Source organism: Mesocricetus auratus, unplaced genomic scaffold (assembly GCF_017639785.1).
Source record: "Mesocricetus auratus isolate SY011 unplaced genomic scaffold, BCM_Maur_2.0 Super-Scaffold_2245, whole genome shotgun sequence".
In the NCBI taxonomy this organism is placed as follows: Eukaryota; Metazoa; Chordata; class Mammalia; order Rodentia; family Cricetidae; genus Mesocricetus; species Mesocricetus auratus.
Window position 1 is genome coordinate 2,601,923 of NW_024429180.1, and position 4,520 is coordinate 2,606,442.

Genomic DNA, 4,520 nt, shown 5'->3' on the forward strand with positions numbered 1-4,520 from the left:
TACATATTTTAAGTCTATTTTTTATGTGTTTATTTTAGGAAGAGGGTCTTAACTGTAAGGATTCAGACATTATGATGGCATAGCCCTGTCACCTGGCAGAATGCACTCAGGCAGTATCCTGGTCAGCCCAGGTGCAAAGGACCCCTTTAAAAGACCCCAGCCCACTTAAGCTATCTTTCCCTGATGTTTTCCTGGGGCAGACAGGACTTTTCCTGTCTCCCTCTTCTCTTCTGTCCTCTCTCTCTCTCTCTCTCCCTCTCCCTCCCCCTTCCCCTCTCCGTGTGTGTGTGTGTGTGTGTGTGTGTGTGTGTGTGTGTGTCTGTCATCTGTCTGTCTGTCTGTCTTTACCTCTTTTCTCTTTCCTCCCTTCCCTCCCTTTCTAATGAAACATCTCACTTAAGCTCTGTCTGGCGTGTTTGTCCCTCCTCATCTGTCATGGAATCCAAGGTCTCCCAAGCACATAATCATGTCACTCACTCTGTAGCCCAGGCTAAGTCACCTTGCCATCCTCTTGCCGTAGTTTTCCAAGGGCTGGGACTACCCATGTCACCATGCCTGACTCTCCTGTATTTAAATTATTAAGTGATCCTCTGAGTAGGGTGTGATACACCCTTGAAATTCATTTGCTTTTATTTCCTGTAGGGACTGAAGAGATCACAGCCCCACTGATGTGCCTCTCGGAAGGAAACGGGTGGGTCTCTCCTCATCCACGTAGCCATGAGAGCTGGGAAGATGGCTCAGCGGGGAAGACTCTTGACGCTCTGGAGCGAAGGCTGGATTCCAGGTCTCATGAGCCCAGGTATGTAATGCAGCCCCGGTTATGTGTGCAGAGGCTCACCAGTGACTCTTGAATTTCAAAGGCAGTGACGGGAAAGGGGATCCTTGGGACAAGGTTGGTAGCTAGGCAAGCCTTTGTAGATGGTTGCCCACTCCTCTCGCATGTAATGCTGTACTGCTGAAAACCATGAGTTCTGAACACCTGTGACTGAGCTCCAGACGGCAGCTCGGCGTGGCTTTTATCTGCAGTACCAGGGACTCGGCTGGCACGCAGAAAGTACTTAGTAACTATACCTGGCCGCCTGAAAAGGTGAATGAGCGATGATTGGACGCAGGTCTGTTATCGTGGTACCCGAGGCGTTCTGCCTGTGGTGGGCTCTCTAACGAGGCAGCTCCCTCCCTCCCTCTCTCCCAGTGAGTCTTTGACACTCATGGGCTCCCATCTTTGGCTCCATCCTGCTGACCTCAAGGCACGCCTTTCTTCTGTGTCTGCTCTGGGCTTGCTTCCAGGCTTTTGCACCACGCTCCAGATGGCTTTGTGCCTTCGCTATGGGTCTGGCTCAGGCAGGTTTGCTCACACTGGTGAGCCGTGTGGCAATCTTCAATCATCTCCCTTCCTTCCAAGCTTGGCATTCCTTCCAGGCAGTGTGATGAGCAGCATGGCCAGTTGGGATGGGCTTCCCCAGCCAGCGGCCTCTGTGTTGATTCCTAGACCACTGACGTGTTTCCTTCCTCTGGCCCCCTCCAATAACCTGGTTTCTTCCACAGCTTCTGAAACGTAGCACCATGCCCAGGTCATTTTAATTTGTCCATCTATTTTTTTTCCACTTCAGATAAATTAAGGAACCCAGAAATTGAGGCCTATGTTAGTTTCCGCTCTCCATCCCTCATCCCTTTCCTCCTCCCTCCCTCCCTTCCTGTAGGGAGAGATCTCAGGTATGTGGGCGTGGTCACAGGTATGTGGGGGGAGGCAGAGATAAAGGACAAGGGAGAAGGGGTCACCCTCTCTCTTGGGGTTCCGGGTCGAGGTCGGAGACCAGCAGAGGGCTGACCTCAGTTCTCAGCTTCTCACGTAAGTGGCTTCTCTCTCTAATAAAGTATCATTCGACTTCCCTTCCCTGTATACTTGGTGTGGCTTGATATCACTTGTTACCTTCTTTCTTATTCTTCCTTCTTTTGGTAGGATCTCAAGGAGCCCAGGCTAGCCTTGAACTCACTGTCACAGCTAAAGCTAACCTTGATCTTCTAATCCTCCTGCCTCTACCTGCTAGGATCAGAGGTATTTGTAGCATGCCCAGATTAGCTCATATTGCTATGTAACACATCATCACAAACCAAACCTTGAAGCCGGGCATTGGTGGCGCACGCCTTTAGTCCCAGCACTTGGGAGGCAGAGGCAGGTGGATCTCTGTGAGTTCGAGGCCAGCCTGGTCTACAGAGCTAGTTCCAGGACAGTCTCCAAAACAATACAAAGAAACCCTGTCTCGAAAAACCAAAAAAAAAACAAACCAACAAACCAAACCTTGAAGCCACATAGGTCTATTACGGTACGGCACGGCTTCCGTGGGTCTGAATGTCCGCACATCTTAACTGGCTCTTGCTTACAATCCTACCAGGCTGAAATTGAGATTCTGGCCAGCATAGCAGAGTGAAGATGGAGGTTTCCATTCCCCGCAGTTCCCACCGCCCTTTAGCTCCAAATAAATACACAGAGACATATTAATTATTAAATTGTTGGCCAATATCTAGGGCATCTTATTGACTAACTCCATCTATTTGCAATACAAAGTGAAGATAAGTAGGAGCCATCTCGCTCTGTCTTAATTATTAACCCATTTCCATAAATCTATGTATTTCCACACGGTCTTGGCTTGCCAGAGAATGTCTGGACCTGTTACTCCTTTCACAGCTACATGGCATCTCTTCTGTGGTCTCTCTCTCTCTCTCTCTCTCTCTCTGTCTCTCTCTCTCTTTCTCTCTCTCTCTCTCTCTCTCTCTCTGCCTACATTCCGAAGAATTCTCATCTCTTAGCCCCGCCTCTACTGGCCAAACGTGTTTTATTCACCAACCAATAAGAGAAACATATATACAGAAGGGCATCCCCCATCAGAAGAGCCGCATGAGGCTTGTCAGAGAAAAATCCACTTCCAGGCTTGCATGGGCTGTTACAAACTTCATCTCCGTACACAGACCAAAGGCCCTATCCCTCTTTCCGGCTGTCCTGGTCACCGTTCTACTGTTATGAAGAGACGCCATGACCAAGTAAGAGAAGGCATTGGGGGAGGGGTGCTGCTTATGGTTTCAGAGGGTTAGTCCATGACCTGACCATCGTAGTGGAGAGCAGACAGGCATGGTGCTGAGCTATAGTATCTGAGATCTTTACATCCTGATCCACAGGCAGCAGACAGAGAAAGTGAGGCGTTGGGGCTGGAGTGGGCTTTGGAAACCTCAAAGCCGACTACCAGTAGCACACCTCCTTCAAGCAGGCCACACCTCCCAGTCCTTCCCAGAGAGTTCATCAACTAAAGACTAAGCGTTGCAAATACGTGAGCCTGTAGGTGTCACACTTATTAAAATCGTGATACTGACCGTTGGTCAGGTGTTGCTTTGGGCCCCTTCATACGCCACCAGGAAGGAGATGTCCCAGTCCTTGGAAGGCAAAACAGGGAATCCCTAAAGCAAGCTGGCTAGTTAAAACTAAGCCCACATCTTTGAGCTCTGGATTCAACTGAGAGAGCCTGCCTAGGTGAGTACAACGGAGGGCGATAGACGAAAACTCATCGGTATGGCCGCTCCCTTCTAACCAGCACAGAAAAGACTATTTCGTCAGACTATGCAAGCAAGATGGAATACATTTCGTCAGACTATGCAAGCAAGATAGAATCGTTACTTACTTTAGAGAGATGCATTTGTGTGTCTAAGAAGCACCAGGAGGCCTACCCCATGACTTCTGTCCTATTGTGTCAGATGGCTTCGAAGAGGCACCATGACCAAAGCAACTCTTAGGAAAGAGAGCCTTTAACGAGGGGCTTGCCTACAGCTTCAGAGGAACGCAGACGGCCATGGCGCCGGAGGAGGAGCAGCAGCCGCCGAGAGCTTCACGCTCCTGTTCCTCAGGAAGACACAGGTCCTGTCCATGGGGCGCGGACCACGCAGGACTTAACACAGATGCTGTTTAGGTTGGACCTCTGTCTCGGCCCCACCTCTCTCCCTCTCCAGACCCGGCCTTCAGAAAGCCCAGCAAGTGGAAGCTCCTCCCCCCCTGAGATACTCAAGGATACAGGTTATTTATTTAAGACCTGGCTCCTAGACCTGCCACGCGATTTCTCTCCTGCCTCCCCTGAGAGTCACCGGGGAGTTCCTTTCCTCTGTTTATTAAATAAACCTGGCTTTAATTAATTCTGCTGGATTTGGCTTATTGCATCGGTGGAGAAACCCACAACCGGGATTTTCAGAAATACTTACCAAATGTTACTTGAGGTCACCGAGAGTAAGGTACACCAGAACAAAGACCCCAGGGTTCTTCCTATAATCCCTGAGAGGTTGTATTGAAGACCAGCGCTGGGCTGACCTGATACCAAAGTAGAGGACTTCAATGGAGGAAGGGTGAAAATTAGGAGACAATGGAGGAAGGGTGGGGATTAGGAAGGAGATGAGGAGTGCCTGACTAATGTTGGTGGCTAGGAAGGAGGGCCAGGGAGCCCAGACGAGGTGGACTCACACTCACCACAGACAGAATGATC

The 4,520-nt window shown here is 49.9% G+C and overlaps 1 long non-coding RNA gene across 1 annotated transcript; it reads left to right on the forward strand.

Annotated features, from left to right (window-relative positions):
- The first annotated feature begins 323 nt into the window (after nt 1-323).
- Nucleotides 324-2,896, forward strand: LOC110342700. The gene is made up of 3 exons (XR_002384850.2): nt 324-447; nt 643-799; nt 2,394-2,896. It is a non-coding gene; the product is annotated as an uncharacterized LOC110342700 (long non-coding RNA).
- Nucleotides 2,897-4,520: the final 1,624 nt, after the last annotated feature.